Source organism: Bombina bombina, chromosome 3 (assembly GCF_027579735.1).
Source record: "Bombina bombina isolate aBomBom1 chromosome 3, aBomBom1.pri, whole genome shotgun sequence".
Taxonomy (NCBI): Eukaryota; Metazoa; Chordata; class Amphibia; order Anura; family Bombinatoridae; genus Bombina; species Bombina bombina.
This window is the reverse complement of record NC_069501.1, coordinates 458,988,933-459,002,925: the sequence shown is the minus strand read 5'-3', so window position 1 is coordinate 459,002,925 and position 13,993 is coordinate 458,988,933.

Here is a 13,993-nt window from a genome sequence, read left to right as displayed (position 1 = left end):
TAGGCAGCAGACTTCAACCCTGAAAGTTCATACTCTGAAGTTTCAGACAGAACCTCATCCTCAGATAACTGATCAGATATATCCGACAAATTACATGATAACACCTGGGCAGGAGTGCAAGATTTAACCTTTCGCATAGCAGTGTGAGGGAAAGCACTAATGGCCGCATCATCTAATTACTATTGGGAATATCACTCCTGCCCAGCAGGAGGCGACACAGAGCACCACAGCAAAGCTGTTAAATATCACCTCCCTTCCCTCTAACCCCAGTCATTCAACCAAAGTAAAGGAGAGAAAGGAAGAAACAAGGTGCAGAGGTGTCTGAAGTTTATAACATACTAACAACCTGTCTAAAGGACAGGGCGGCCGTGGACTCATCGTGTCAAGAAAGAAAGAAATTTATCAGGTAAGCATAATTTTGTTTTCTTTCTAATGACACAATGAGCCCACGGATCATCTAATTACTATTGGGAATCAATACCCAAGCTAGAATACACACATGATAAGGGAGGGACAAGACAGGGAACCTAAACGGAAGGCGCCACTGCTTGAAAGAACCTTTCTCCCAAAAGCGGCCTCAGCCGAGGCAAAAGTGTCAAATTTGTAGAATTTTGAAAAAGTGTGAAGAGAAGACCAAGTTGCAGCCTTGCAAATCTGTTCCACAGAAACTTCATTTTGAATGCCCAGGAAGAGGAAACAGCCCTCGTAGAATGAGCAGTAACTCTCTCAGGAGGCTGCTGTCCAGCAGTTTCGTAAGCAAAGCAAATACCACAAACAGAGCTGAAGACTGACAAAAATCCTTAGTCGCCTGTGAATAGAATTTTAGTGCACGAACCACGTCTAGATTGTGCAGAAGCCGTTCCTTCTGAGAAGGATTAGGACACAAGGAAGGAACAACAATCTCCTGATTAATGTTCCGGTCAGAAACTACCTTAGGGAGAAACCCTAACTTGGTATGTAAAACTACGTTATCCGAATGAAAAATAAGGTAAGGAGACTCATCCTGTAAGGCCGAGAGCTCTGACTCTAGGAGCAGTGGAAATAGCAACAAGAAACAAAACTTTCCAAGATAACAGCTTAATATCTAAGGAATGCATAGGCTCAAACGGAGCCCCTTGAAGAACCTTAAAGGGACATTATACACTCATTTTTTCTTTGCATAAATGTTTTGTAGATGATCTCTTTATATAGCCCATAAAGTTTTGTTTTTTTTATTTTAAATAAATGTATATAGTTTTGCTTATTTTTAAATAACATTGCTCTGATTTTCAGACTCCTAACCAAGCCCCAAAGTTTTATGTGAATACTGTCAGCTACCTTCTCCAGCTTGCTCCCGTTTGTGTAAAGGGTCTTTTCATATGCAAAAGAAGGGGGAGGGGGGGGAGTGTCTTATTTGCCACTTGCAGTGGGCTTTCCAGCTACCTTTTCAACAGAGCCAAACTGACAGCTTCTAAGTAAGTTTTTAAACAGTTTTATACTGGATTTTTATATCAGTATCTGTGCATATTATTCTTTATAGTAGTGTCTATTACATGCAATTATATGAAAATGAGTGTATACTGTCCCTTTAAGAGCTAAATTAAGACTCCAGGGAGGAGTAACTGGTTTGAATACAGGCCTGATCCTGAAAATTCTGGGAGCTGTGGCAAGGCCGAATGGAAGAGCCATGAACTGGAAGTGTTTGTCTAGAAATTCAAACCTCAGAAACTTGTGATGGTCCCTGTGGATGGGAACATGCAGGTACGTGTTCTTTAAATCCAAGGTTGTCATAAATTAACCCTCTTGGATCAAAGGAAGAATGGAACGAATAGTTTCCATCTTGATGGACGGTACTCTGAGGAATTTGTTTAGACTCTTGAGATCTAAAATTGGTTTGAAGGTTCCCTCCTTTTTAGGAACCACAAACAGATTGGAATAGAACCCTAGACCCTGTTCCTGCTTTGGAACAGGAACTATCACTCCCAGAGCGGAGAGGTCCCGTTCACAGTGTAAGAATGCCTCTCTTTTTGTCTGGTCTACAGATAATCTTGAAATCAGAAACCTGCCCCTGGGAGGAAAGTTCTTGAACTCTAGTTTGTATCCCTGGGACTCGATGTCCACCGCCCAGGTATCATGAACATCTCAAACCCAAGCCTGAGTGAAGAAGGAAAGTCTGCGCCCCCCCCCCCCACAAGATCCGGTCCCGGATCGGGGGTAGGCCCTTCATGCTGTCTTTGAATCAATAGCAGGTGTTTTGGATTGTTTTCCCATGTTCCAAGCCTGATTGGGTCTCCAGGAGGGCTTGGACTGTTCCTGCTTAGAAGAGGAAGGATTTCCCTTGAAATTTCAAAAGGAACAAAAATTACTCTGACATCCCTTTTGTTTTTTTCTCTTATCCTGAGGGAGGAAATGGTCCTTTCCTCCCGTAATGTCAGAAATTATTTCCGTCAAACCCGGTCCAAATAAGGTCTTTCCCTTGTAAGGAATCGCCAGAAGTTTAGACTTAGATGACATGTCCGCAGACCAAGATTTTAGCCATAAAGCTCTGCGGGCTAGCACAGCAAAATCCAAAATCTTTGCTCCCAGTTTAATAACCTGTAGGGAAGCATCCGTAATAAAGGAATTGGCCAACTTAAGGGCATTTATCCTATCCTGGATCTTTTCCAGGGGAGTGTCTGTCCTAATAGAATCAGACAACGCATCAAACCAGTAAGCCGCCATGCTAGTGATGGTAGCAATGCACAGTGCAGGTTGCCATTGTAAAACCTGGTGTACATACATCTTTTTGAGTAACCCCTCCAAATTGCTCCTTCTACCTTGGGTACTGTTTGCCAAGACTCCTTGATAGAGTCCGCTATGGGAAACATCTTTTTAAATATAGGGGATGGAGAAAAAGGGATACCCGGTCTCTCCCAATCCTTAGCAATCATCTCAGTAGCTCGATCTGGTACAGGAAAAACCTCCACCAAGGAAGGTACATCAAAATATTTGTTTAGCTTACAGGATTTTTTAGGATTAACTATGACCATGGTGTCACTGTCATCCAATGTAGCTAAAACCTCCTTTAGTAACAGACGGAGGTGTTCTAGCTTAAACCTGAAAGATACAACTTCAGTATCAGCAGAAGGAATTACACTGTCAGAATCTGAGATTTAACCCTCAGATGCTACCGAAGTATCCTCCTCCTCAGGCTTCTGAGAAGGGGGCATTTGAAATAGCAACAACTGCGTCAGTAACCTCGCTTACTGAATGTTTATTCTTCCTCTTACGCTTTCCCTGCAACATGGGAAAAGCAGACTACGCATCAGAGACTGCAGAAGACATGAGGGAAGCGATGTCATGCAACGTAACTCCAGAAGAAGTTAGAGAGGAAGCGCAGGGCACTGCATGTGTGGGCAGTAAAATTTGGGACGCTTGAGGAGAAATCTGCGGTATATATTGAACATTGTCATTAGACTCCTGAACAGCATCCGCCTTAGAAAATGTTGGCTCAGAAAAAAGTCTATCCCTATAATTTAAAGTTCTCTCAATACATGAAGAACAGAAAGGGATTTGTGGTTCCACATTGGCATCAAAACATAAAGAACAATTGACATTTTGCAGGGCCTCTTGGTCCATTCTGACTCACTGTAACTTTTTTTTACTTTTCTTTGCAAAGAGGACTAAAATTATTGCAAAACACCTCAGCTTAATTTGCTGAGGTGCCTACCTGCCCTGCTGACACTGACTCTTTAACAATCCCCTCAGTAGAAGATCCGGAACTCGGCAGTAGTTATATTGAACCAAAATTCTTAAAATGGTTGTCACACTTTGTAATATTTATGCACCTAACATTTTCGACCCAGAATTCTGGGATATGTTACAATCTAAAATTATCTCCTATTCTGAAGGTCACTTGGTTCTTGGGGTAAATTTTAATATGGCCCCACACTGCCCCTTAGACAGATTAAGACAGAGCACTAAACAGCTAAAACATTAAAAGGATAATCTAGAAGCCAAGATGTTCAAACAAATCATACAGAATTTAGCAATTAAGGATGTGTGGAAAATTCAGAATCCCGATCTGAGGGATTTTACCCGTTTATACAAGGCCCACAAAACTTTATCTAGAATCAATCTATTTCTGATCGACAAAAGGCTATGTACAATGGAGGTGAAGGCATGGATATTGCCTATTTTTCTATCAGACCATGTCCCCATCTTCCTAGAGTTCCAGCTTAAATCATCAAAAAAATACATCCCAGCGTTTTACTTTTCCTTCATTTCTTGCAACCGATTTAAAATTAAAAAATTGGCTTAAAAATAAATTTGAAGATTATATTTACTTTAAATCTGGACTACATAGATCGCCCCGTTATATTCTGGGAAGCTGCAAAGGCAGTGCTTGGGGTGAAATCATAGCATTCAGCTCTATGATAGTTAGGAAACTCAGACTAAGAGAGAAAGATCACCAACTCAGTAAACAACTCCTATAACTGTTTTCTGTTAGAGGAGATAACAGCAAACTGGGCAAAATATATCAGGGCTAAAAATGAAAGGGATACCTTTGCAGTTTTCCAAGAAACACAGAAAGACTTAAAACTCCAAGCTAGACTTTAGATTTGGGAAACTCCTGGCCAATTTGGTCAAAAAGGGACAAGAAATCATCCCTAATCGAGAAACTTCAACAGGAGGGTAAATACCCTCTATACATCTGAAGAGATCTCAGATGCATTTGTACAATATTACCAAGAACTTTATTCTCTTAGGAGCGCGAATTTAGCTCAGTCTGAAGACACCTATCCTACTATATCAGCCGAATCTGCTGAAACTCTCAATGCCCCGATTACTGAGCAACAAAGCATCAGGACCTGATGGGTTACCCAACAAGTTTTATAATATTATGTCTCCTGAGATCACCCCATATCTCAGTAATCTATGCAATAGTATGAATGCCAAGGGTGATCCAGTAGCTACCTCCTTCTCCGCCTTTCACACAATCCTAATCCTCAAAGGGGGGAACGATCCTACCCTGAAGGAGTCATATAGACCCATAGCCCTCTTAAAGTCAGACTACAAGGTACTCAGTTTAATTACTGTCCAGCGGCTTCAGATAACGCTTTCTAATATCATCCATACAGATCAAGACGGGTTTCTGCATATGCGTAACTGTTCAGCAAAAATTAGGGAAGCCCTGGTTATCACAGAGTATTATGGGAACATGGAGATGTCGGGGGGGGGGGGGGAGGATGTCCCTGATTTAGCTATTGTCTCAATTGATGCAGAGAAAGCATTTGACTCAATACACTTTGACCATCTATTCACTTCTTTAGCTAAGTTTGGTTTTAGAGACTAGTTCCTCAACTTCATAATTAATCTGTATAAAGAACCTCATACAAGATTGATAGCTAATAGCACTATCTCCGCAGATGCTGTTGGGGAGGGGAACTCACCAGGGATGTCCTCTCTCCCCCCTTCTCTTTGATGTCTCTATTGAATTATTCGCAATTATGGTCAGGCACCAACTGGTGGGCATTAAAATAGGTATTCTGGAGATAAAAATTGCGTTGTATGCGGACGACATACTCCTGTACCTGTCAAACACTAAAACCAGCATACCTAAACTTTTTATGGTTACAAGGTCAATGCTGCAAAATCAGAACTCTTATGGCTCAGGAAAAACAGTAACTCTCCCCCCCCCCCCCACATTCCTTTTAGAATGGTCAAAGACTTAAGTATTTAGGGATTTTAATTCAATCTATGCCAGGTGATAACTATAATCTTAACATTCCTCCAGTATTAGCAAGTATAAGGGAGAAACTAAAGACCCGGAAGAATCTACCACTTTCTATCTCTAGGCGGATAGCGCTGTTTAAGATGGCTCTCCTCCCGAAGCTTCTTTACGTCCTACAGAATACTCCAATAATTATCTTAGAGAGGGATATTCCCACTCAGCAAATGTATATGGCAGGAGAAAAGACCCAGGATATCCTTAAACAAACTCACTTTCAAAAGAGAGCGGAGGCCTTTCACTGCCTGACATTCATTTGTACAACTATGTCTTTCTAGCACGCATAGTGGCAGACTGGATCTTTTCTAACAACTATGATGTGAATAATGCACTTGAGGTAAGCATCTACAATCCATTTCACCCGCTAGCACTAATCCATTGTGAACCTAGATACCAGGGGAAATAAAAAGACTTAAAACTTGTTTTTAACCCTTTGAAGGCCTGGTGGAAAATAGGCAATCTCTTGTCAATAAATTGTAAGGTCTCAGTATCTATCGCTGATGGGGAACCCAAAACTCCCTGCAGGTCTAAATTCAGTAGTATTCAAAAAAATGGCACAATGCAAGGCTAGACAGGATAGTATATCTTATTGACAAAGAAAAAAAAGAATATTTGTCAAAAGCTTTGAGGAACTTAAAACTGAGTTCAGTATTACCAACAAGGAATTTTTTGCATATCTGCAAATAAGACACTGTCACAGAGTTAATGAAAGAGGTAGGCTGGTGCTGGACCTAGGGTAAATTGGAAGTTGTCTCATACTGTTCAAAAATGGGCACATCTACTACCCAGTGTTATAATCTTCTTGGATCTAGCAAGGGAGAGCCTATTTTAGAGAATTTGGTTGCAGAATGGAACCTGCTGATACCCCAGATCAATATTGATTTCAAATTTATACAACTATCTATACAGAAAGTATCACAGGCCACCCTGTCAGACACCTGGAGGGAGGCACATGTTAAACTCCTGCATAAGTCATACTTCACCCCCGAAAAAGGTTTTACACTCCGAAACTTGAAGCTTCAACAAATGCCATAATTGTTCCTTCCCTGCAGCAGACTTACTACATATGCTATGGAACTGCCCTAAGATCAGATACCTCTGGTGGAAACTAGAGTTTTGGCTGAACAAATCACTAAAGATCTCCCCTCCGGAGATCACAGATGCAGGTCCTATTTTGTTTTAAAAAAAATCAAGAGGGACATCAACCTATTGAAAAACTAGTAACCTTATCTATTCTGGCAGCTAGGTACCTAATCCTCAAAAAGTGGAAAATGAGAGCAATTCCATCTATTGATCTATCTCAGAGATCAAGAACTGCTTGAAGAAGCAATATTTACTAGAACAGAGGGATAACGAATCAGACAATTCTTCCGTAAATGGAAAATCATTTATTAAATCACTCCCCATTAACGGAGATAAATCATCTGATATTCCAGTTTAGAAACTCAGAGCTAGTACTCCTGGGCATATGGTAACACTCTAGCAGGGCTGGACAGTGAGAGATAAAGTGAATACATCTGTCTTGCCCTCTATCTCTCCCCCCCCCCCCTTTTCCTTCCCCTTGGTTTTTGGTTCAAGTTTTTTTTCCTCTTCCCTGTTTTTGTTAGTTGTTTAGATGGGTCAAGGGTATCATTAAAAATAAAACGAACTCAGCAGTGCAAAGCAGAAATAAGGACATTTTCTGTGTCAAGCCTCTCTGGCTTTAATTAAGTTGTGATTTAAAACAATGTAATTTTTTCTTTGTTTGGTATGATTGTACCGATTGATGGCCTTGCAAGGCACAACTTATTTGTTTATTTTTTCTGCACTGCTGGTTCTAAAATAGATATAAAAAATTGCATGCTCTGAATCATTTAAGTATAATTTTGACTTGAGTGTCCCTTTAAAAAGGGACATTGTACACTAGATTTTTCTTTGCATAAATGTTTTGTAGATGAACCATCTATAAAACCAATCCAGTTTTTTGTTGGGGGGTGGGGTGTAAAAATTTAGTTTTGCTTATTTTTTTTAAAAAAACATTGTGCTGATTTTCAGATTCCAAACCAAGCCCCAAAGTTTTAGAAGTAAACTGTTGTCTACCTACTCCTCCAGCTTGCTCCTGTTTGTGCAAAGGGTCTTTTTATATGCAGGAGAGGGTGGGAGTTCCTGCTCTTTTTGTTTTCCAGACCCTTTTACTGGGTGCCCAAGACTAACCTCATTAACATTGCTGAACTGGGAACTTCTAAGTAAGTTTTTAAAAAGGTTTTATACTGGATGTTTACATCAGTATCTGCACATATTCTTTATAGTAGTGTATTACATGCAGTTATATGAAAGTTGGTGTATACTGTCCCTTTATGCTCTATGAGCTTCATCATCCTTGTTCTGCGAGTTTGTGTGGTCTACTGCTTTACGGCTGAGCTCTTGATGCTAATAGCACTTACAGCTGACCAAGTCTCATCTAGTACGGCAGAAATTTCACAAACTGACATGTTCAGTATGACCCATTGTACTGCCAATGTGCGGCTATGGAGATTTTATGGCTACATGCTGGACTTTATACACTTATTAGCAATGGGTGTGGCTGAAACTCCTGAACTCAAATATAAAAAGTATCTACATACCTAAAATACGCACCCACACATACATTTATTTTTTAATGATATATTACACACACACACGTACAAATACCCAATTCCGGAATTCTAAAAACCTCGCAATTAATTATATATATATATATTTTTTTAATATATATAGTTAGCATTTTTCCCTGCCTGTATCTTTGGGTGTTCTTAAAAAAATGTTTATTTAAAACTATTGCCTTTAAGTAGTACAGTATTGTACTAGCTATACAAAACTATTGAAAGTTATATAAAACTACTTTTAGGTTGCAGGTATAAAGTTATGACATGTAAATATTGCTAAATTATATAAAACTATACTGTTACACTTAGTCCCATTCCTTCTCCAAGCAGTCCCATTTTACAGATGCAAAAATATAAATATAATTTAAAAAAAAAAAAATATATATATATATATATATATATATATATGAAGGCATCTTTATTTCATTTAACCACAGCATCAGCATTTTTTTTCAATTTGAGGACGCTTCCACCTTAGTCAATAGCTGTGCTATTGAAAAACTGAAACAAGGGGTGTGTATCAAATTGTTTGTGAGACAGACTGGCCTACCTCTAGGTTTGCAAAAAATCTCACAAATTTGCAACCGGGAATGCTAGACAGAACAACAGAGAGAGTTAGAGGTGGCGCCTACGGCTAGCTGTCTTGAAATGAATAAAAGAAATAACTTATTTTAGTGTGATAAATGGTGTAAATCGACGTGAAATATTAAGTGAAAAATATTTGTGAAAGAAAAAATATATCATACGAGAATGTTGAAAAGTGAATAAAATTATTATTTTATTATAGAGAAATATATAAAAACACAATAGTAATAATAAATAATATATTCAATATAGCAAAAAAAATGTATTGAGACCCAACAGTTACTGGATGCGTGACTCAGTTTGCTGGATTCAATAGTTTGAATAAGTATACTAGTGGCCGGTTGAGAATCCAATTCATATATACCTTATTTCCAATATAAACATTGAAGTCGATACACACTAACAAAATTGTCGGATTACAAGTCTCTGTGGCCACATTGCAATAATTACAACATTATAGACTCTCATTAACACTCCAAGAGACGATATACAATATCTGGTACTATTGTGAAGATTCAAGGATCTACGTGGGAACTTAGAGACTTTAAAAATATATTCAGAAACATAGATTTTTCTAATAAATGGCCTAAAAAGAAGTTGATTGTACACACAATTTCAAGTGTTAGCTTTTATAATCCCCTTTTTTTTGCTGCAGCAATTTTTAAACTTAAGCACTGTTTTTATAATATTTTTTCTTTTGTTCACTTTTTTGAACTTTTGAATTTTTATTATATATTTTTTTTTTTTTGAGCCTTTTAGTGTCTAATGATATACATATCATCTTTTTGATTGAAATATATTTTTTTCTTATTGGATTCTCAACCGGCCACTAGTATACTTATTCAAACTATTGAATCCAGCAAACTGAGTCACGCATCCAGTAACTGTTGAGTCTCATTACTTTTTTTTGCTATATTGAATATATTATTACTATTGTGTTTTTATATATTTCTCTATAATAAAATAATTTTATTCACTTTTTCAACATTCTCGTATGATATATTTTTTCTTTCAAATAGATATTATTGTTAAAATGGAGTGCTCACAATGAGAGCTAAAGTGCGGCCGTATTGGACAGAAAAAAAGTTATACCGGACAATTTTGACTATAGCAAACGCAGAAAATTAACCACAAATGCCTAATCACTATGTCCTAGATAAATATACTGGGAAAGGTTAAATTATGTGTTTAAGCACAAATGATGATGCGAATGAATATAATTATTATGCTAATTATTAATGTGTCTCAGATACAAATAGATATAGATATAAACATGAAAATATACATATAAATTCATGAAAAATACATTTAATTACAATAACAGTTTTTAAAAGGTCGACCTTAAAATTAACATTAACAAATAACACTAAATCAAAACATAAATTAGAGTAAAATACAATACAATAAAGAAAAATACAATAAAAATCGCATCAGCATACAAAATTGTATATCCAATGAACAATGGAACAAACGTCCTCAAAGTGTCAAAAAGTCTGTAAAAGAGTCTTTTTTGTCCTTGATGCTTGCAAACTTGAAAAATCCGTGTGAACGACAAGCCTCCTAGTGACAAAGGACAAACTCCTTAAGGCAGTGTGAAGAGCCTTATGTGAACTAATATATCTGTACTCACAGTTAGGAAAGTTGATATCTGCAATGGTTTAATGTCCAGATGCAGTGTGATTCTTAGTCCCAGCTGTTCACCACATATTGCACTTGTTAAAATATAAATATACAGCAGTCAAACAATAGTATATCAATACAAATGACTACTCGCAATCCTGGAGCCTTGGATCCTACAAGCGGCAGCCGACTGAATAACCCCTGAAGCTGACAAGCTGAATCTAACAAACTTCAAAAAACTCCAGCCACCATATCAATTTAAAAGACCTTTATTTTCTTATCCTGGGTCCAAACATACAACGTTTCAAGCCAATGTGGCTCTTAGTCATGTACATCTTAATTATACAGGTTCATGCTTTTTATACCCTCACCTGTTAATTATTCATCAACTGTTCATTAACCCATTGTGTGAAAAAACATGTATTGCAACATGCAATAGTGACACCTGTTGGTTGTAAAATATAGTACACTCTTTTTTACTTTTGATGTCTCTTTGTTTTTCAATAGAATGGGTGAACAGTGTACATATCATTTAAAATATAAACATAAAACCTATATACAATATTAAAAGAGGAGCATAAAATCCAAACATCCACAATGTCTGCACAGTCTACAGAGTATATTTACATCAATCAAGATTTATTCCTTTGCAGAGTGTATTTTTTCATTGAGAAAATTTCTTTCACTTTAATTGATTCATTTATCCTTTATTTTACCATTATAACACCCTGTTATTCACAAGCCATTTTTAAGCGCCCTTGATCAACCAGAAAATATACAAACAATCCTAACCTTCTCCCTGTGTGATTTTCTTTAGTAAAATAGACTCCAATCAAAGTCTTTATTAAGGCCCTTGGGGATAAGGCAATCCAGTTTGTGAATCCAGAACATCTCCCTAACTTTTAGGAGATGCTCTCTATCGCCCCCCCTCCTTGGTTTCATCACCTGGTCTATGACTAAGAATCTAAGCTGACTTATGTTATGACCTGCAGAGAGGAAGTGAGAGGATACTGGTGCTTCTTTGTTATTACACCTTATGTTAGATTTGTGTTCCGTTATCCTCTCCCTTACCTCTCTGCAGGTCTCGCCAATATAAATAAATCCACACGGACATTTAATCATGTAAATAGCATATGTTGCTCTACATGTAAAATGTTTGTTTATTGTAAACTTCCTACCACTCGTAGGATGGTAGAAGTATTTGCCTTTTATCATTGAGCTGCAATGGCTACAATTTAAACATGGATAGCAGCCATTATTGCTACTACCAATTGTTGATTGTATACTTCTCTTTCCAGGGCCTATGTCTGTGTGTATGATCCAATCCCTAATTCTTTTACTTCTCTTGTACGCAATCATTGGTTCTTTTTTAAATTCTTCCACCTGTGGATTGCATTCCCTAATAATGTGCCAATGTTTTTTTTAAGATACCTGCAATCTTTCCACTCAATCTATTATGCTGCGTTACAAAGATCATGTTGTTCTCATTTCTTTTGTCTGTCTGTTTTTGGCTCTGTCCTAAACCCACCTCCACATTCACAAGCTGTTCTGTTATTCATTTTTCTGGGTAGTTCCTAGTAATGAACTTATTAGCCATTTCTCCCAGTCTCTGTTTACACTTGCTACTATCTGAGACAATCCTCTTCACTCTAGTGAACTGACTCTTGGGTATTGCTCTGAACACACTTTCTGGGTGGCAACTGCCATACTGTAGCAAATTGTTCTTATCAGTTTTTTTTGTGTACAGGTCAGTCTCCAAGAAACCTTTATCCTTATATACATAAGTATCCAAATATTCTACTCCTACCTCGCTCATATTTAAACTGAACTTCAATCCATTCACTGAACAATTAAGATCTTCTATAAATGATAAAAGGCTCACAACGTCGCCCCCCCCACACGCCAAACACATCATCGATAAATCTCCACCAGGAGATACCATATGTTTGAAAATTAATGTTGGAATATACAAAATGTTCCTCAAAACTACTCATAAATATGTTGGCGTATGTGGGGGCGACGTTGGAGCCCATTGCTGTACCCTGTTTTTGGAGGTAGTAAGTGTCCATAAATAAAAAATAGTTCTGATAGAGAATAATAGTCAACAAATTTATCAAAAACTCAATCTCTTGGGCAGTATAAGTGCTACTAGATTTCAATATATTTTCTACTGCTGCAATTCCACTAGTATGCCTAATAGAGGTATACAAACTTATAGGTTTTATGTTTATATTTTAAATGATATGTACACTGTTCACCCATTCTATTGAAAAACAAAGACATCAAAAGTAAAAAAGAGTGTACTATATTTTACAACCAACAGGTGTCACTATTGCATGTTGCAATACATGTTTTTTCACACAATGGGTTAATGAACAGTTGATGAATAATTAACAGGTGAGGGTATAAAAAGCATGAACCTGTATAATTAAGATGTACATGACTAAGAGCCACATTGGCTTGAAACATTGTATGTTTGGACCCAGGATAAGAAAATAAAGGTCTTTTAAATTGATATGGTGGCTGGAGTTTTTTGAAGTTTGTGATTGTGCTGTGGACCTGGCTAGTCTGCTGCTCCGTGCCCCATAAGAGAAAGATTCAGGTGTGCTGTTTTCCACTTATTGGATTAAGCTGAATCTAACAGCCTGAACAGTCAAGGTGCCGTGGGCTAAAATTCAGAGGCGCCGTTTATCACAGGACTACCGGCTCTATGCGAGATGGAAAAGTACCTCCGTTTGCGGAGTAATAGTAAGCAGAGCTGTTAAGATTCAGCTTGTCAGCTTCAGGGGTTATTCAGTCGGCTGCCGCTTGTAGGATCCAAGGCTCCAGGATTGCGAGTAGTCATTTGTATTGATATACTATTGTTTGACTGCTGTATATTTATATTTTAACAAGTGCAATATGTGGTGAACAGCTGGGACTAAGAATCACACTGCATCTGGACATTAAACCATTGCAGATATCAACTTTCCTAACTGTGAGTACAGATATATTAGTTCACATAAGGCTCTTCACACTGCCTTAAGGAGTTTGTCCTTTGTCACTAGGAGGCTTGTCGTTCACACGGATTTTTCAAGTTTGCAAGCATCAAGGACAAAAAAGACTCTTTTACAGACTTTTTGACACTTTGAGGACGTTTGTTCCATTGTTCATTGGATATACAATTTTGTATGCTGATGCGATTTTTATTGTATTTTTCTTTATTGTATTTTACTCTAATTTATGTTTTGATTTAGTGTTATTTGTTAATGTTAATTTTAAGGTCGACCTTTTAAAAACTGTTATTGTAATTAAATGTATTTTTCATGAATTTATATGTATATTTTCATGTTTATATCTATATCTATTTGTATCTGAGACACATTAATAATTAGCATAATAATTATATTCATTCGCATCATCATTTGTGCTTAAA